Source organism: Trichomycterus rosablanca, chromosome 17 (genome assembly GCF_030014385.1).
Source record: "Trichomycterus rosablanca isolate fTriRos1 chromosome 17, fTriRos1.hap1, whole genome shotgun sequence".
Lineage (NCBI taxonomy): Eukaryota > Metazoa > Chordata > Actinopteri > Siluriformes > Trichomycteridae > Trichomycterus > Trichomycterus rosablanca.
In genome coordinates, this window is record NC_086004.1 from 13,920,029 (window position 1) to 13,941,521 (window position 21,493).

General features: G+C 41.8%; 1 protein-coding gene across 1 annotated transcript in view; it reads right to left on the reverse strand.

Annotated features, from left to right (window-relative positions):
• The window catches only part of nek7 (NIMA-related kinase 7), a 141,453-nt gene extending 121,317 nt beyond the window's left edge, over positions 1-20,136 (reverse strand). Inside the window, exon 1 of the mRNA XM_063012711.1 lies at positions 19,917-20,136. The gene's annotated coding sequence lies outside the window, so the exon portion shown is untranslated. The remainder of the gene's footprint in view (positions 1-19,916) is intronic.
• Positions 20,137-21,493: the final 1,357 nt, after the last annotated feature.

The following is a 21,493-nucleotide window of genomic DNA, read 5'->3' on the forward strand; positions in this document are numbered from 1 at the left end:
CATTTGACCTAACAAGGACCTTCATTCTGTTAACAGTGTCACTGTAAAAACAATTCTGTTAACCCTTGACCGCAATGAATTGTGACAATTCGTAGCACATGGCTAAAAACTCTGGCTATTTGTAGCTAGAGGGTCAGTAGCTGTGACGATGCTAATCAGAGCACGCACTCATGTTGTCCTTGGAAAAAAAAGGTTGACTCACCACCCTGCCAATCAATGAGCATACAATTCTTTATCACTACACAGCTTAACTCACCAATACTCAAGACACATCTCAAACATACACTGATCAGTCATAACATTAAAACCACCTCCTTGTTTCTACACTCACTGTCCATTTTATCTGCTCCACTTACCATATAGAAGCACTTTGTAGTTCTACAATTACTGACTGTACTCCATCTGTTTCTCTGCATACTTTTTTAGCCTGCTTTCACCCTGTTCTGCAATGGTCAGGACCCCCACAGGACCATTACAGAGCAGGTATTATTTAGGTGGTGAATCATTCTCAGCACTGCAGTGACAATGACATGGTGGTGGTGCGTTAGTGTGTGTTGTGCTGGTATGAGTGGATCAGACACAGCAGCGCTGAAAGAGTTTTTAAATATCGTGTCCACTCACTGTCCACTCTATTAGACACTCCTACCTAGTTGGTCCACCTTGTAGATGTAAAGTCAGAGACGATCGCTCATCTATTGCTGCTGTTTGAGTTGGTCATCTTCTAGACCTTCATCAGTGGTCACAGGACGCTGCCCATGGGGCGCTGTTTGCTGGATATTTTCGGTTGGTGGACTATTCTCAGTCCAGCAGTGACAGTGAGGTGTTTAAAAACTCATACTAGCACAACACACTCTAACACACCACCACCATGTCAGTGTCACTGCAGTGCTGAGAATGATCCACCACCCAAATAATACCTGCTCTGTAGTGGTCCTGGGAGGGTCCTGACCATTGAAGAACAGGGTGAAAGGGGGCTACATAACTAAGCCAATCAGAGTGCTTGATACTGAGATGTCGTTCGGTCTTGTAACACGTAAACTCGTAAAAGCTGTATGTTATGGTCCTGAAGTTTTCATACTCTGATTGTTTTGTAAACCAGAGTGATCCTCACACACCATATAAATAGTAAAATTCTACAGTAATGAACGCAGCTCTGCTCCTACCGCCTCGTGAAACGCTCGCATTGCAGACATTACACTTCGCTGTTGGACTCTCCGTTTACGACACCTGCTTAACCGCTGACGTAAACGAAGGATCGGCTTAGGATCGGGCTCAGTAAAGCCGATATCGATCAGTTAAAAAATGCCTTGATCGGATCGGGACATCCCTAATTTGGTGTTATGCTTACACCGCATTACACTATAAGATCATTATACCAACAGTCAGTCTAAGTCTGTCCACTCATCAGTTTGAGACCTAACTGCTCAGGCACAGTTGGATTATGCAGTAGGACAAAGATCCGAAGTAAACGAGCAAATCCACCTCCAAATTGCTCAAAAGAAAGAAGATTAAGGTTTTGGATTGGCCAAATTCCATTAAGATGCTGCAGCAAGACCTTTAATGGGCAGGTCATACTCTAAAACCCTCTAACCATTCAAAATAAAACAATTCTCCCAATAAGAGTCAGCCAAGAATCCTCCATTGTGATAAAAAAAAAAGCTAATCACAAGTCGACACAAATGTTTCCTCAAAAGGGAGAGTGGCACAACCAGTTATTAGTGATTATTAGTAATTATTTAGGGCGGCAATTACTTTTTTATCTTATACGTATATCTGCAATGCAATTTACATTTGTGGTATTTAGCAGACACTTTCATCCAAAGCGACTTACAATTATAACTGAATACATTTTTAAGGGTCTTGATGGGGCTTGAACCGGCAACCTTCTGTTTACTAGTCCAGTACCTTAACCACTGAGCTACCACCGCCCTATCACGAACTGGAATTTCCGGTGGCGCATGGGGCGAATATGCTAGCCTGAAAATGCAGAGGTCGAACTGGCCTCGGTCTGGTTGAGGTGCCTGAATGAGGGGTGGGTGACTCCAAGAAGGCATAGCAAGGCACTCTGTGTGCAGAACAGTTAGGTCAGATGGGGTACTTGAGTCAGAGTCGGAGGCGCTTCCCGGCCAGCACAAACAGGGAGCGTGATGCACCCTCAAAACAAAAAATTGGCAAGCACAACCTTAATTCTTTACTTTCTTAATCTTCAATTAATGGAATGATCGTTTAATTTAGTTGGATTGTCTTTTTCTTATATTAAAATTGAATGGAAGATTAAAATGTAAGAAATAAAGTAAGGAGCAAATACTTGTTCACAACATTGTAAGCTTGCAAATAAACGTTTCGTTTGCATTTGACATTTGTCGAGCTCTGATGACACAAAATGACTAATCCAAAATTAAATGTTGAAACAAATGATGACAATTGAAACTAATTTACTGGTGACTTAATTAAGTAGGAAACAATTAAACACGTTGGTTTGAATCACCCCGCCCATTCGACTGAACATGTCTGGACATATTCTCACGACACTTCACCGTTCTGGTGACTGAACAAATCACAAAGTAAGATTTTAATAGGCAAGGCGAGTTTTAATACACTCACAATCATATTTCCTTGATTACCAAAATGAACATAATAATTCGCTCAACTGTGACAACCATTTCGTAGCTGTGTTTAATGTTAACAAGCATTTCGCAATTCTACCACAGACTAACTTTTGAGTGTTGTAGGTGTAGTGTTCCTTTTGTTGTAAAACTGTATTAAGTTACACTTGCTACTCTTTGTAATGTTTCTGGTATTATTTAGCTTCAAGAGCACTAATTTGTTCTTACAATTCAGTGACATTGTGGAATGTGGAGTGCAAGCTTTATTTAATTCTAGGATTCATTGAATCTCCTGGTAATATTTGTCTCCATGGTGGCATCGTTGTTCAAGTTGTTTCTCACTGATTTAAACTGAGGATTAGATCTCTGCCTTGAACAACGAACAGTGGCTAGAGCAGCTCTCAAGTTAAATCAAGAGTCAGTTTTGGAATTGAACTGAAATGGCATTATAATCAACAGCATTAATTAAAGTGGAAAAACACTGATTATCTCTTCATCACGGCACCTGTTAGTGGGTGGGATGTATTAGGCAGCAAGTGAACATTTTATCCTCAAAGGATTTGAGTGAGTTTGACAAGGGCCAAATTGTGATGGCTAGACGACTGGGTCAGAGCATCTCCAAAAGTGCAGCTCTGGTGGGGTGTTCCTGGTCCGCAGTGGTCAGTATCTATCAAAAGTGGCCCAAGGAAGGAACAGTGGTAAACCGGCGACAGGGTCATGGACAAAGAAAAGGCTCATTGATGCACGTGGGGAGTGAAGTGCTGAACAATGTAATGCTGGTTCTGATAGAAAGGTGTCAGAATACACAATTTGTTGCATATGGGGCTGCTGGGAAACCTTGGGTCCTCTGTATTCCCTGATGGCTGTGGCCTCTTTCAGCAGGATGTGCCCTGCCACTAAGCAAAAATGGTTCAGGAATGGTTTGAGGAGCACAACGAGTTTGAGGTGTTGACTTGGCCACCAAAATTCCCCAGATCTCAATCCAATCAAGCATCTGTGGGATGTGCTGGACAAACAAGTCCGATCCATGGAGGCTCAACCTCACAACTTGATGCCAGATAGCACAGCACACCTTCAGGGGTCTAGTGGAGTCCATGCCTCGACGGGTCAGGGCTGTTTTGGCCCAACACTATATTAGGAAGGTGGTCATAACGTTATGCCTGATCGGTGTAAGTGTCACAATATAATATTAAAAAAATACATGGAGAACAAAGAACAACTTTCCTTATTTTTTTGTCAAAAACTTAACTAAATAACTAAAAATTCATAAATAAGACTGGTAGGCAAAATATATGAGCTATGTCACCTGCACAGAGGCGGGGGACAATGGAAATTAGTGCATGATACAAATCTCCATATGAACCCTCCTCATGAAGGTGAAAAGAAGCAGTCAGCTATCACCGCCACTGCTGGGCCCTTGAGCAAGGCGCCTAACCCTCAATTGCTCAAAATTGTGTTCAGTCATAACTAAGCTGCTTTGGATAAAAGCATCTGCTAAATGCCGAAAATATAAATATATAAATATAAATAAAGGTAACAGGTGGCCATCCAATTTTTGTTTTGCTCGGAGGTTGGGGTTGGTTACTTCAGCCACACTGCTAGCACAGGTTTAGAATGTCTGCGAGGATAGTGCATGCCGACATGAGTTATTATTTTTTTTAACAGAATGGTTTGTTCCTTAATGGGGTGGCTTCTGCGATCGTCAACTAGTGTTTTATCGAGATATTTAGGCAGCTGAGAGTTAGTGTGAAAGGAGATGGTTGGAGCTCTGAGGATGTCTGTTTGTTTAAAGACAGTAGGGGTAACTATATAAAGCACACAGGGTTTCAGGGATACAGAACATGGCACACTCACTGGAGTTAAAAAGAGAACTCCCTACAGGCATGCAAAGGGATGCAGCCCCTCTGGGCTTGTGTGATCCAACGTAGTCTATTCTGCCGAAATATCAGGCAAACAACCGTGCAAAAATAAACAGCCACCCACTAAATGCTTCCCGTCTGTGTACCTTCTCTTTAATCTATCCTTATAGGACATGACAACAGCACCTACAGGGGTTTACAGAACATGGCATTTTTGTTCATGGGTTGAAGAGCATCTGAACTGGTATTTTACACAATAATAAAAAACATCTATGCAGAATCTATGGATTTTTTAATGTTTAATAAAATACTTAAAATGGCAAAACCACTCCTGCACAGCTGTATCCTTCTTAAAAGACACCAGGTTCTTTGAAATGCAACTAGGAATGCGCCAACAAATAGTGCTCTATAAACTACACCGATCAGCCATAACATTAAAACCACCTCCTTGTTTCTACACACACTGTCCATTTTATCAGCTCCACTTACCATATAGAAGCACTGTAGGTTCTACAATTACTGACTGTAGTCCATCTGTTTCTCTGCATGCTTTGTTAGCCCCCTTTCACTCTGTTCTTCAATGTTTAAGACTCTACAAGGACCACCACAGAGCAGGTATTATTTAGGTGGTGGATCATTCTCAGCACTGCAGTGACACTGACATGGTGATGGTGTGTTGATGTGTGTTGTGCCAGTATGAGTGGATAAGACACAGCAATTCTGATAGAGTTTTTAAACACCTCATTGTCACTGCTGGTCTGAGAATAGTCCACCAACCAAAAATATCCAGCCAACAGCGCCCTGTGGGCAGCGTCCTGTGACCACTGATGAAGGCCTAGAAGATGACCAACTCGAACAGCAGCAATTGATGAGTGATCGTCTCTGACTTTACATCTACAAGGTGGACCAACTAGGTAGGAGTGTCTAATAGAGTGGACAGTGAGTGGACACGGTATTTAAAAACTCCAGCAGCGCTGCTGTGTCTGATCCACTCATACCAGCACCACACACACTAACACACTGTTCATAGACTTTAGCTCAGCATTCAACACCATCATTCCTCAGCATCTAATTGGAAAGCTGAGCACGCTGGGCCTGAACACAGCTCTCTGCAACTGGATCCTGGATTTCTTGACTGAGAGACCTCAGTCCGTCCGGATCGGTAAGAACACCTCCAGCACCACCACACTGAGCACCGGCGCTCCCCAAGGCTGTGTGCTCAGTCCACTGCTGTTTACTCTGCTTACGCACGACTGTACAGCAATGCACAGCTCGAAGTCAACAACCTGTCTCTGAACGTGGATAAAACCAAAGAGATGGTCATTGACTTTAGAAAGACACTAAGGGACCACTCCCCACTGCACATCGACGACTCATCTGTTGAGATCGTCAAGAGCACCAAATTTCTCGGTGTTCATCTGGAGGAGAATCTCACCTGGACCCTCAACACCAGTTCTATCACCAAGAAAGCCCAGCAGCGTCTCTACTTTTTGAGAAGACTGAGGAAAGCTCATCTGCCACCCCCCATTCTCACCACGTTCTACAGAGGAACAATCGAGAGCATCCTGAGCGGCTGCATCACTGTCTGGTTCGGAAATTGTACTGCGTCGGACCGCAAGACTCTCCAGCGAGTAGTGAGGACAGCTGAAAAGATCATCGGGGTCGCTCTTCCATCTCTCACGGACATTTTTAACACCCGCTGCATCCGCAAAGCTCTCAGCATTGTGGACGATCCAACCCATCCATCACATGGACTTTTTACTCTGCTCCCGTCTGGGAGACAATACCGCAGCATCCGGACTAACACAACCAGACTGTGTAACAGTTTTATCCCTCAGGCAATCAGACTCCTCAATTCAGTACTATAACAATTTCCTCCGGAAATTTTCTGCTGCCACACTAAACTGTATTGACTATGTTACTTGCATTTTTTGCACACCTCCTGGAACTGAACAAGTAATTTCTGCACCTTACTTGTATTTTTGCACCTTATTTACTTTTTAGGCACCTTATCGGCATTGCCAATTTTACGCTGCTAATGTACATGTCACTACCTCATGAACCATTGTACCATCTATTCACCATCATGTACTAACACTTGTCTTTAGTCCTGTCTTCTAATTACTTGTTTATATTAGGGATAATTAGGAATATCTTTTGTAGTTATTTATTATAGGATTTTTTGTATTTATTGTTGTATTTACACTGTTTTGTATTGTCTTGCACTTTTTGTACCATGTTACACCGTGATCCTAGAGGAACGCTGTTTCGTTTCAATATGTACTTGTATGTAGCTGAAATGACAATAAAACCTCTCTGACTCTCTGACTCTGACACCACCACCATGTCAGTGTCACTGCAGTGCTGAGAATGATCCACCACCTAAATAATACCTGCTCTGTAGTGGTCCTGTGGGGGTCCTGACCATTTAAGAACAGAGTAAAAGAAGGCTAAAAACATGCAGAGAAACAGATGGACTACAGTCAGTAATTGTAGAACTACAAAGTGTTTCTATATGGTAAGTGGAGCTGATAAAATGGACAGTGAGTGTAGAAACAAGGAGGTGGTTTTAATGCTATGGCTGATCAGTGTATATGCTAATAAACTGTATGCTAGCCCAAACACAAGCAGCATTCCACGATACGACTCTTGATTTCTAAATCATAGAGAATTTAAATATTAGCCACACTGCTGAAGTTGTTTCAAGTTATAACTAAAACATCTGTATTTGTGGCAGTGTCCCAAACCACATACGACTGTACTAAACAGTGCTGGTGTCTTCCATTTGTTTACACATACTACTCCTGGTTAAGATAGGCTTCTTGTTTAAGTATACAGTCAAACCTCGGTTTTCGTATGCCCCTATTTTCGTATGATTCGGTTTTCGTCGACTTTCGTCGACTTTTTTCTACCTCGAGTTTCGAACGTACGGGCCAACGTGAACAAAGACTCGCGCGGCCATATCGGGGTATCCCTCTGCCTTCCTCGCCGTCTTCCATACGCCAACAGGACTCCTCAATAAAGGTAAATGTGATGTTAAATGTTCATTTATCCATTTCATTACTTATTTATAATCATTTCTCATTGTTTTCTGTATTTAAAACTACATTTATTCTCTATAAAATGTATGTAAAATAAGTTTTTGTGAATATTTTTGCCTTTCAGGAACGCATTCATTGTATTTACTTTATTCCTTATGGGAATTATTGTTTCGATTTTCGTATATTTCGACTTTCGAAAGGATTATCGACGAAAACCGAGGTACCACTGTACTTTGTTTTAACTTGTGCTAGAATCTAACTGTGTAAGCTACTCCTAAGTTAGGCATCTTGCTGTGAGCATTTGTATGGTCAGGTACTATGCTGATTAGTTGGTTTCAGGTGTCTATTGTTAAAACTAGTTTCTGATATCAAGGTGTCAAGGGGGGTGGCTTAGCTTAATATAAACTGATTGTGTCAGTGCTGTCACAGCAGTCAGTGCTGGTGTCTTCCATTCGTTTACACTTACAACTCCTTTCTTGTTTAAGTATACTTTCTGTTTTACCTTGTGCTAGAATCTTAGTGTGGGGTTCAAATTTATTATACAGGTAAAGACAGACATTTAAACTAAGGTCTCTTAGGTCAGTTAGGCTCATTACTGTATTTTAAGAGAGTAAAATGTCAAAATAATACTATATTATTATTTATTTTTAGCTTCAGTCATTCCCAGTGACTTGTGAAGGTCCAATGCTTGTGAAGGTCTTCTAATGCTGATTTCTTTACATTTTCCTATGATTTTAAGCAAAGAGGCAAGTAGGGATTTTATGATAAAATGAATCACGGACTCATGAAAGAAAATCAGGTTTCATGAACTAGCTTGGTGTGTATATAAGATGTGCGATTGGCTGATTGCACATATATCCCTCGTTGCCGTCATAGGTAAAAGAGGCGATTTATCAGAGTTGCAAAAAGGGATGATTATTGGCTTTCAGGTCAAGAGTGGCGGTATTTCTAAAACTGTGCAGTTTATGAACTGTTCGTGTGCTGCTGTGGTGAAAGTGTATCATGAGCGGACAAATGGCACCATTGCAAATAAGCAACGTGGAAACTGTGGAGCATCACGTGTCATTGATGTGAGAGGTGAACGTCGGCTACAAAGGTGTGCTACAGTGGAGCAGCCAGAATGAACTATGGGGCTACCAGATGTGTGTTTAAAACAATAATTTAGCAAATCCTACGGATGGTCACTGCACCTCTGCTAACAAAGTTGCATCGGCAGAAAAGGTCTAAATTTTCACAGCAGTATCGGAATTGGACCTCCGATGATTGGCAAAGATTTGCCTTCTCCGATGATTCACGTTTTCTGCTTCATTAAACAAACAGACATTGACGTGTCAGGCAAGAAACATTATAGAACAACTAATGCTGGAAAAACACAAGCTGGTGGTGACAGCGTTATGATCTGGGGAATGTTTTTGTGGCACTCTCTGGGCCCATGCATCCATGTGGAAGGCACTCAACCGATTTTGGTAGGAATCCATCCTTGCAGATCACCTACACCCATACATGCTGATTGTCTTCCCTGAGGCGGATGGGACCTTCCAGCAAGACAATGTGAAATGTTCAGCATTGGTTGGAAGAGCATGACCAAGCACTACCCTGGCCCCCTAATTCCTCAGACTTAAACTCAATTAAGCATCTGTAAGACCACCTTGATCATTGTGGTGCAGCTGTGGGATGCACTGCAGTCAGCATGGCACCAGATACCTGAGACAACCTACCAGGACCTTACTGAGTCACTCCAAGCCCGTCTACCTGCTGTCCATGCTGCACACGGCATTACTCTTTTTGTATCTGTTGGTCCTGGATTTTGTAAAGTTGCTTTGAGACAATGTATATTGTAAAAAGCGCTATATAAATAAAGTTGACTTGACGCTGGATATTCGACTGTGTATTATAACTATTATATTGTAACAGCGCTATAGGAATTAAACATATTATTATTATTATATTAATATAATAGATATAATAATAATTATATTTTAATTATTTTATTACAAAAGAATCTGTTTCTCATGTTGCATATTTTTTACTCCATCTGGCCCCCAACAAGAAAAGTTTGGACACCCCTGATTTAGATACTAAACTAGCAAGAATAAATGAACGCGTTGGGTACTCCACTAGATTGTTGCAATATTGAAGAGAAATAGTAATAAAATGCATTTTTGATCAATTCAACCCCTGACCTCCGTTTGACTCGGGTACCCGCAGACACCAACATGACAGCGTTTGCTGTTCAAAGAATCTTGCCTCCTTTCATCTCAAGCTTTTTTTAATTGCCACACTGGCCCATGCCATCTGCTTTATTTAAATATGAGAACCTGAAGATGTGCACATCTATGGGGTCTTCACAAGCACGATAAATAAGCTTTACAACATTCAGCCTTGTTTACTGCATGCCGCACATTCTGTTGTAAAATATTCACTGTTAAACTGTCAGCAGCACTTGCCACCTGCCTGCCGTTCACAGTATGGTTGCACGAGGTACGCGTTTCTGCCCCTTCATCCTGACGTCTGCTTACTGTTAGCAAAAAAAAACCCTTCTTATTCCAGAGCAGTATCTGACTAACTTCCATGCCAGGCTTCAAACACCTGTAAAATATTGTATACTGGTGCCAAACCATGCAGCTAAAGGCCTCCAAGTCTCAAATTGGTAATGTATTTAAAATAAAAGTGTTAGCCGCTCAGGTGGGGCAGCGGTAAAACACGCTGAACGCCAGAGCTGGGATCTCAAATACATCGTATCGAATCTCAGCTCTGGCTGCCGAATGGGCTGAGCAGCCACATGATAGGGGTGGGATATTAAAGCCGGATAGAGATGGGAAAAGAGTGCTGTCAGGGTGTGTCTCTCCTTACACAGTGCTGATCCGCATTGCACTCGTCAAAGTGTAAGTGACAAAACGTGCATACGGCGGCTGCCCATGTGTCGGAGGGGGCATGAGTTAGCTTTGTTGTCCTCACTTAGAGTGGGGATCACCATTGGTGGAGAGGAAGCATGACGCAACTGGGCAATTGGACGAGCTAAAAGGGAGAAAAAAGGGGAGAAAATGCATAAACAAAAGATTTAAAATATTAAAGTGCTTAGTTTATGGACATAGTATAGCATAGTGCTTTAAGGAGACATTGATGGATTTTTGTTAGTCCACGGTACAGACTAAAGAAGCATCCCAAGTGGATTTTCTAGTCCCATGACCACATGTCTACTAGAATATCTGTCCAACAATATATGGACACCCTATTCATTTATTATTAATTTTACTAATGTCTTAAACCTAGGATTGGCACCCAGGTGCACAGCACGATATTCCGCTAGCACACCAGCGCCGAGATTCTGAACTCTGGTGGGTGGGTCTTCATACGCCAGATGTAGGACCAGGAGTCCTGTAGATTCAACTTTTGTTTCATCAAAACTGATGTGGATATTCTGCATCATCTTTACGTATAAAGGTAAAACCCTGCTAATCATATAATAACTGATCTAATACTGACAGGAAAAGCTTTAATAAACTGATTTTATTCTTTAGCATGTTTAGTTAAAGCTTGTAATGAACAGTTTGCTACTGACTCTGCTTCAAATTTACATTCTGAATGCCAAACTGGTTCTGCTCATGATGTTTATCTTACTGTTCTATCACTGTTTTTTATATTTTCATGGGATGCTTTAAGCATGACTGTTAACTGTTAACCATTGGTGAATAATGTTTGGTTATCAATAAAAATTGGCATAATTTGCATCCCTAATAAAAAGCAAATGAGCAAAACACTCCCTCCAGAGCCACTGGACCTCTTAACTGTTGGGTCAGGCATTTGGGCAAGTAATGTTCTCTTTGTACATGCCTTAAATGCCCTGTAGTACAGTAGTGTGCGATTTGGGAAAATGTCGCTTTTGATGTCATGGCAACTTTGAGCTTTGTCTGTCTTTAGTAGGTTTAATTGGCTTGTACAATTAAAACTTAGTTTGTTTTCTTCCTATTCAATCTTTGTTCTTACACACAATTAAGCTTAATTGTTACTGAGCCTAGTTTTAGATGGCTTAGTTCACACTACACAATTTATGCCCTGATTTTCGCTCGGCGACTGTTCTCGCGCTAGATTTGCCGGCTCTGGAGCAACTCGGCATTCGCTCGGCGATCGAAACTCGGCTCTCAATCACTATGTGTGAACTACTCAACTACTCGATCCGAGCGGCTCGCCGAAGAGAGATATCTAGCTTGACAAATATCTTGAGCTGAGTTGCAATGCGTGCTCTGTCGAACAGCCAATGAGAACGCAAGATACGGGGTGAGGGGAAACGCAGGGGAGGAGTTGTAAAAAGGTGGGACAGGGGCATAATATAGTTTATATCAAAATACATCGGTAGACACACACACACGTTTTACAGTATTTCTGACCTTATCGTTCTCTACAAAACATAACACCAATGTTGCATTGCAAAAAATATTGAATAACCTCCAACTCACTATAGAACAATCCAAGCCAAATCAGATTCATTTATTTTTTCTTCTTGATTTTATGCTGCACATCAGCGCACAAACTTTGAACGCTCGCTAATTGTTGACGTGCAATTTTTGGACGTGGTATCATTAAACTCCTCGTCACTTTCGTGACAAAACGTAGTTTGGGAGACCAGAGAAGCTCGCCTGCGATTCCAGTTGGTGATAGCTCATGTAGTGTGAAACCCCCTATCGCCAATCAGTCATGTAGTGTGAAAGCCACACCGATTTGAAAGACTCCCGATTACAAGAGATCCAGATGTGTAGTGTGAACTGCACAGCGACCTGACGACTTGGAAAGTCATGTAGTGTGAAATTGGCATTACTGGGGTGTCTTATTTGATTTTCTTCATGAGTTTCAATGCACTGCACAGAGCCCTGCGACGGATTGGCACTCTGTTCAGGGTTTGCACCCAGTGTTCACCAGTAAAACCACTTAGACCCTGACCAAGATAAAGCAGTAAAGTAAATTACATTCTCTACATTACATTCTCTACATTCTCTGTTGTTTTACCCAGAGGGCATTCTGATGGAAACCTGTTTACCCGCCAAGGTTAAGGATTGAAGTCGAGACTGCCGTGACAATGATGCTGCTCCTGCCGGATGTGACAGGTCTGGCATAATTGCACCAAGAATGACAAGAACTCACTATAGACTTTATTGAAGACTAGACCAAATAACAACTCTATTATTATTATTTATTTATTTATTTATTGCCAGTTATAACTTGTAGTTCATTTAATTCTGTGTTTGTATGATTTGTGTAAATCCTACTTATTTAAAGTATCCTCCAGGCCACCCAAGAAGGATGGGCCCTGCTGAGTCTGGTTCCTCTCAAGGTTTCTTCCTGTAATTTTCAGTGAGTTTTTCCTTGCCACAGTCGCCCTTGGCATGCTCAACAGGGGGTTTTGTATCTGTTGGTCCTGGATTTTGTAAAGTTGCTTTGAGACAATGTCTATTGTAAAAAGCGCTATATAAATAAAGTTGACTTGACTAAATAAATAAGTAAAATTTAAAAAACATTCATTCATTGTCTGTTTCAACTTTAATCTGGTCATGGTTGTGATGAGTCTGATTCATTGGGAGAAAGGCAGGAAACACCCAGGACAGGTTTCCAGTCCATCACAGTGCATACACACACACTTAGGGCAATTTTTAGTAGCTACACTTGGCCTGACTGCATGTCTTTGGACTTGTGAGAGGAAACCGGAGCACCAAGAGGAAACCCACAGGGACAGAGAAAGAAAATGCAAACTCCACACAGAAAGGACACTGGCCGCCCGGCCGGGTAATCAACCTCATGCCGTACTTGCTGTGAGGAGACAGAGCTACCCACTGCGCCACTGAAAAAATACTTACGAGGTTTCTTCAAAAAGTTTCCGCACTTTTTTAAATCTACATTTTTACTTATCTACATAGTCACCTTTCGATGCATTTTTCCCAGCGATGTACCGGCTTTATAACGTCATCAGCAAAAAATTTTTTTGGTTGAGCCGCGAGCATGTAGCTACTGATGCACCGCTGCTTTCACATCATCACATGAAAATCTTCCTCCCCTTAAAGCTTCTTTGAGTGGCCAAAAAAGGTGGAAATCAGATGGCACTAAATTCAGACAATAAGCGCTCTCTCTGTTTCTCAGACATGACAAATTACTACTCCTCCCCCCTCAACGTTTCCAACAAAAAATATTAAAGTGCGGAAACTTTTTGAAGATCCTTCTTATTTCTGAAACATTCCCTTTGAGGTTCGACAAGTTCACTCAAGTTTTAAAACAGTCTGCATGTTGTTTTTGGGGTGGGTTTTGAAAAACAGTACATGTGCCAGGGTTCAATTTCAGACTGCACATTTTGTAGCCTTGTTTTGTTAAATTAAATTCAGCAGGGGCCAAATCTAATTAAGAGAAAGGCGGTTGGACTGACAAGACTAAGAAATTTGCAAGCCCTTATAATATCCCTCACTGTATAACTGTCAATGGCCTGTTCTTGCATAAACAGCCGGACTCATGCACTAGCATTCTTAATCACATGAAAAAATAGTTCCTCTTCTGTTTGTCCTTACTATTTACATGTATTTTAATGCAGAAGCATTAAAGTTATTAAATGTGTGCTTTTTAACCTAATGTGCTCAGGGTCATGAATCTATGTAAACAGCTCCGTAATGTCACAGTCATTGTTTTTATTGAGACACTAGTTGCTGCATATTTAACTGAAGCACCTACCAAAGCTGCCAACAGTGAACCTTTCTTTTACATACATATTACATACATGTTTTGTTATATACATATCCATATATATATACACACACACACACACACATATATTGATCAGCCATAACATTAAACCCACCTCCTTGTTTTTACTCTCAATGTCCATTTAGCAGCTCCACTTACCATATAGAAGCACTTTGTAGTTCTACAATTACTGACTGTAGTCCATCCGTTTCTCTGCATGCTTTGTTAGCCCCCTTTAATGCTGTTCTTCAATGGTCAGGACTCTCCCAGAACCACTACAGAGTAGGCATTATTTAGGTGGTGGATCATTCTCAGCACTGCAGTGACACTGACATGGTGTCAACTGTGTTTTGTGCTGGTATGAGTGGATCAGACACAGCAGCGCTGATGGAGTTTTTAAACACCTCACTGTCACTGCTGGACTGAGAATAGTCCACCAACCAAAAAAATTCAGCCAACAGCACCCCATGGGCAGTATCCTGTGACCACTGATGAAGGTCTAGAAGATGATTAACTCAAACAGCATGAGCTAGATGAGCGATCGTCTCTGACTTTACATTTACAAGAAGGACCAACTAGGTAGGAGTGTCTAATAGAGTGGACAGTGAGTGGACAGTAAGTATTTAAAAACTCCAGCAGTGCTGCTGTGTCTGATCCACTCATACCAGCACAACACACACTGACACACCACCACCATGTCAGTGTCACTGCAGTGCTGAGAATGATCCACCACCTAAATAATACCTGCTCTGTAGTGGTCCTGTGGGTGTCCTGACCATTGAAGAACAGGGTTAAAGCAGGCTAAAAAGAATGTAGAGAAACAGATGGACTACAGTCAGTAATTGTAGAACTACAAAGTGCTTCTATATGGTAAGTGGAGCTGATAAAATGGACAGTGAGTGGAAAAACAAGGAGGTGGACTGAGCTGAAAGTTTGCTGCAGACCTTTTTAAAGTTTCGCCAATGTTTACATTATTTACATATAATAAAGTCAAAAGCAAAGCACAGACATGTTAAAGAAAAACTAATTCTTATTGTTTCATAAAACCCTAAACTATTATATTCCAGGAAAAAAAATACATGACAACTATAAGCTGTAAAATGCTCTCACATCTCCAACTAACAAGCATTATCAAAGTTATCTTGTTTTAAACTAAACTACATTTTATATCAAACTGCAGGTGAATAAACTGTCAATACTGTCAGTCCATATTGTGTATTGTTTTCAAGCTTGCTACTCAGTGGGACAGCCAGCATAAAGCGGTTTTGCCACCCATCATGTAGTAAGCAGCAATATGTACACAGCCTCCTGGTGAACGAAGCATGAAAGCAGCCGAATGCAGAGTGCAGAAAGCAAAGAGATCCCAGGATGCAGGACCACCAACAGAAATACTGCCAGATGATAATCATGACGTGGTGTTACAAAATATCCGACATTCTGATTTTTCAAGAACTTCAAAAGCATGGCTTTGCTTGCCACGAGAAAAAAAAACAGGCTTTTCTTCTGTAAACTTTAGCCTATGTAAAAAATTCATGCTAATCTGCCATAAGAATGTGACAAATGACAAAAAGTCCCATATGAAAGCAGATCATCAATTTATTTTCCAAAAGCACTAATTTGTCTCATTTTCTGATATATACTCTGATCAGCCATAACATTAAAACCACCTCCTTGTTCCTACACTCACTGTCCATTTTATCAGCTCCACTTACCATATAGAAGCACTTTGTAGTTCTACAATTACTGACTGTAGTCCATCTGTTTCTCTACAGACCATTTTAGCCTGCTGTCACCCTGTTCTCCAATGGTCAGGACCCCCACAGGACCACCAAAGAGCAGGTATTATTTAGGTGGTGGATCATTCTCAGTGCTGCAGTGACACTGACATGGTGGTGGTGTGTTAGTGTGTGCTGTGCTGGTATGTTTTTAAATACCGTGTCCACTCACTGTCCACTCTATTAGACACTCCTACCTAGTTGGTCCACCTCGTAGATGTAAAGTCAGAGACGATCGCTCATCTATTGCTGCTGTTTGAGTTGGTCATCTTCTAGACCTTCATCAGTGGTCACAGGACACTGCCCACGGGGTGCTGTCGGGTGGATATATTTTTGGTTGGTGGACTATTCTCAGTCCAGCAGTGACAGTGAGGTGTTTAAAAACTCCACCAGCACTGCTGAGTCTGATCCACTCATACCAGCACAACACACACTAACACACCACCACCATGTCAGTGTCACTGCAGTGCTGAGAATGATCCACCACCCAAATAATACCTGCTCTGTAGTGGTCCTGGGAGAGTCCTGAGCATTGAAGAACAGCATGAAAGGGGGATAACAAGCATTCAGAGAAACAAATGGACTACAGTCAGTAATTGTAGAACTACTAATGCTTCTATATGGTAAGTGGAGCTGATAAAATGGACAGTGAGTGTAGAAACAAGGAGGTGGTTTTAATGTTATGGCTGATCGGGACAGACAGACAGACAGACAGACAGACAGACAGACAGACAGACAGACAGACAGACTTCACTTCCACGCCCACACACACAGAGAAAGTGCCACCAGGTCAATGTGACTGACCAGCAACGTGGTTTTTGTCAATACGTAAGCTTCATCGTTAGTTCTGATTCAACACGTTTCCTAATGTTTGAATGAACATTTAAATGCTGTGTTACACTAGCTGGTGTATCAATGTCCACATTATTATGCTGATGCTTTGTATTTGGACATACACCGATCAGGCATAACATTATGACCACCTCCCTAATAGTGTTGGTCCACCTTTTGCTGCCAAAACAGCCGACGCATCAAGGCATGGACTCCACTAGACCCCTAAAGGTGTGCTGTGGTATCTGGCACCAAAATGTTAGCACCAGATCCTTTAACTCCTGTAAGTTGCGAGGTGGGGCCTCCATTAATCTGACTTGTTTGTCCAGCACATCTCACAGATGCTCGATTGAAATTGGAAGCCAAGTCAACACCTCAAACTCATTGTTGTGCTCCTCAAACTATTACTGAACCATTTTTGCTTTGTTGCAGGGTGCATTCTCCTGCTGAAAGAGGCCACAGCCATCAAGGAATACCGTTTCCATGAAAGGGAGTACATGGTCTGCAATAATGCTTAGGTAGGTGGTGCATGTCAAAGTAACATCCACGTGGATGACAGGACCCAAGGTTTCCCAGCAGAATGGACTACTTAACAAAAGTCGTTGGGTCAAGCCCCACCACTGCCAGGTTGTCACTGTTGGGCCCTTGAGCAAGGCCAATAACCTTTAATTGCTTGGACAATATACACTGTCAGAGGACTGTAAGTCGCTTTGGATAAAAGCGTCTGCTAAATGGCAAAAATGTAAATGTAATGTAAATCTGTGTGTTTGCAAATTTTCCTACCCAAGATATTTATAGCAGTTCATCCATTCATAGTTGTCAATCAGATGTCATGGCAATCACTGCTCTCGCTTGCAAGTAATCGGACACAAGGTTAATAAACACCAATCTTCTGCATTTATGTACTTATACACTGCCTGGCCAAAAAAAAAGGTCACCACCTGGATTTACCTAAGCAAATAGGTAAGAGCCTCCCATTGGATAATTACTGCATGGGTGATTATGTTTCAGCTGGCAACAAGTTATTTAACCCTAACTGATGCAGTGAGTAGCTTCTCATTTGTTATACAACCATGTCGAAAGACGTGGAAAAGATGTTAATCTGTTTCAGAAGGGTTAAATTATTGGCATGCATCAAGCAAAGAAAACATCTAAGGAGAAGCTGAAACTACTAAAATCGGGTTAAGAACTGTCCAGTGCATTAGTAAAAAGTGGAAGGACGGTGGGTAAACAGCATCTTCGAGGAAGGAATGTGGTCGGAAAAAAATCTTGAATGATTGTGATCGGCGTTCACTTAAAAGTTTGGTGAAATCAAATGGTAAAAAAACTACAGTAGAACTCAGGGATATGTTTAATAGTGACAGTAAGAGCATTTCCACACACACAATGCAAAGGGAACTCAAGAGATTGGGACTAAACAGCTGCGTAGCCTTAAGAAAACCACTTGTCAGTGGCAAAAACTGCTTCAATTTGCTAGGGAGCATAAAGATTGGACCCTGGAGCAACGGAAGAAGGTCACGTGGTTTGATGAGTCCAGATTTATCCTGTTCCAGAGTGATGGGCGCATCAGGGTAAGAAGAGAGGCGGCTGAAGTGATGCACCCATCATGCCTAGTGCCTACCGTACAAGCCTGTGGGGGCAGTGCTATAATCTGGGGTTGCTGCAGTTGGTCAGGTCTAGGTTCAGCAACGTTATGTGCCCAAAGAATGAGGTCAGCTGACTACCTGAATATACTGAACGACCAGGTTATTCCATCAATGGATTTTTTCTTCCCTGATGGCACGGGCATATTCCAAGATGACAATGCCAGGATTCATCGGGCTCAAATTGTAAAAGAATGGTTCAGGGAGCATGAGACATCATTTTCACACATGGATTGGCCACCACAGAGTCCAGACCTGAACCCCATTGAAAATCTTTGGGATGTGCTGGAGAAGACTTTGCACAGTGGTCCAAATCTCTCATCATCAATACAAGATCTTGGGAAAAAATTAATGCAACTCTGGACAGAAATAAATGTTGTGACATTGCAGAAGCTCGTGGAAACAATGCCACAGCGAATGCGTGCCGTAATCAAAGCTAAAGGCGGTCCAACGAAATATTAGTGTGTGTGACCTTTTTTTTGGCCGGGCAGTGTATAAAAGTAAATATAAAACTTTAACATATTCAAGCAGCTGAGAGTGTCTTAAACACTCTTATATGTGGGTCGTGGGGCTGCTGCTTTCTGGTACAAATAAAATATAGTAAAGAACGAAAAAAGGTAAAATATAAAAAAAAGTACCAAAAGTGTTAATAGTGGTGGATGCGTAAATACTGATATGAGTTTAATCTTTAAAAAATAAAAAAAAATAAAAAAGTAAATCATATTAATTTCGTACTATTGCTACAACTACTAGCAGCATGTCTTGTCGAACACATGCTTAGATGTGGCCAGCTGCGTGTGCGCATGCGTTTACTTTCTGTCTCTGCATGATTTAGTATTAATGACTAGAATGTGACGACGCGCAAATGTCAGCTGCCTAAACACGTTATTCAAACCAAATAACAACGTTTATTAAACACACAGTTCTTATTAAACACCCAAACTTAATTATAATGCGTAATTAATACGTTATAAAACAAGCTTTCATGGTTTAACAGTTAGCCCATTTCTCGACAAGAGTATCTGACAGTTAAGTACCACTGGGTACAAACATTTCAGCACAAAATGAGGTGTTTACACACAGCGGGCTGCTTTAATTGCATTAAAATGACATATATAATCACTAATACTGACCGGTCATGGAAAATTATCATGTCAAAGTGACCAGTTAGCAGCTAACTGGCTAACCAGAGTGAAGCTAACTGGCTCAAAACTTTAGCTAAACTTTTCAGCAGTGTGCAGTTAGCTTGGTGTGCTAACTAAGTAAACACAACGCAGCCGCGCTATCAATTCCTCCAATTTACATAATAAATGCGGTACAGAATTCGTTTCAAAGTTGACATTTAGAGCCAACAAGCTGTCGACAGGATATTAAAGCATGTCATTAGCTACTTAGCTTAGCCATTTAGCTACTCAACTTTCTCATTTGCGAAATCACTTACCAGGAAGAGCCAGCCTAGCTTCCACACTCTTCAACTGCTACTTGAGCTGACACTGGTGCTGGATTAATCAGTGTGATCTAAACAGGATCGATATAAGTTCAGTTCTCAGCCGATCAGTGAGTGTCAACCAGACACACAGCGATTGTGGAAACTAATCCAAGCAAGGCGATGACGGGCTGAGAGATGTGTGTGTGTATGTGTGTGTGTGTGTGTGTGTTTCTAGCTCTCCATTCTTGATCTGTAAAACACCCATCCCAGCATGCCCAATGGAAAGGGGCGGGTTTCAGACTGCACACACACACACTTAAACACACACTTTATACACTCCTGAGCACTTTATCTGATAATCTGATGCGTATTAAATAAAAAACCGTGAGTCCGATTATATTTAAACGTGTTTATTAAGAACTCTCACATGGTAACTTGTCTCGTCTCACATTACCCAGCGTCATCACTCTGTGTCTGTTACACATCTTTACATTGGTACCTTTTTTGACATAACACATCTTTACTTTTCTTTTTTTCTTTTTCTTTTTTTCCCCCACTTTTTCTCCCACTTTAGCGCATCCAATTACTACCCGTCAATCTTCCTCTCACTAATGCTGGTCCCCTCTCCTGATTGGGGAGAACGAGGCCGCCCCACGCCCCCTCCGACACGTGCACAGCAATCGAACATCTTATCACCTACACTTGACCAGTGGCAGTGCAGTACAGCACTGTGCACGGAGAGCCACACCCTCTACCGCACTCCTTTCCCATCTCCGTGCAGGCGCCACCAACCAGCCAGCAGAGGTCGTAATCGCACTAGTCTGAGAGAGAGTCCCCATCAGGCTTAATCCCACCCCTATCTGAACAACAAGCCAATCATTCATGTAGCCACTCAGCCTCAGCCGGCAGGCAGAGCTGAGATTCGATACGATGTATTCGAGATCTCAGCTTTGGTGTACAGCGTGTGTTTTTACAGCTGTGCCACCTGAGCCGCATCTTCACTTTCTAGATAGAAGGGGATGATTACATTTGTCTCAACATACCTTAGAGGTTCATTCTGCCCCTTTTGCTGAAATGTCTGCACTTATTTAGCCTAAACAATGCATACACGAGGGTTCTTCACTTTTTTTGAACTCTATTTATTAAGAATTTCAAAAACAACTTACATCACTTTTTTACATAGTCACCTTCCGATGCATTTTCCCAGCATGGTACCATCTTTTTAATGCCATCAGCAAAAAAATTTATTTGGTTGAGTGTGTAGCCACTAATGCACCGCTGCTTTCACATCATCACATGAAAATCTTCTTCCCCTTAAAGCTTCTTTGCACATCCAAAACAGTGGAAATCAGATGGCGTTAAATCCAGACTATAGACGGCACGGTGGCTAAGTGGGTAGCACTGTCGCCTCACAGCAAGAAGGTCCTGGGTTCGATCCCCAGGTGGGGTGGTCTGGGGACTTTCTGTGTAGAGTTTGCATGTTCTCCCCGTGTTCGCGTGGGTTTCCTCCAGGTGCTCCGGTTTCCTCCCACAGTCCAAAGACATGCAAGTGAGGTGAATTGGAGACACTAAATTGTTCAAGACTGTGT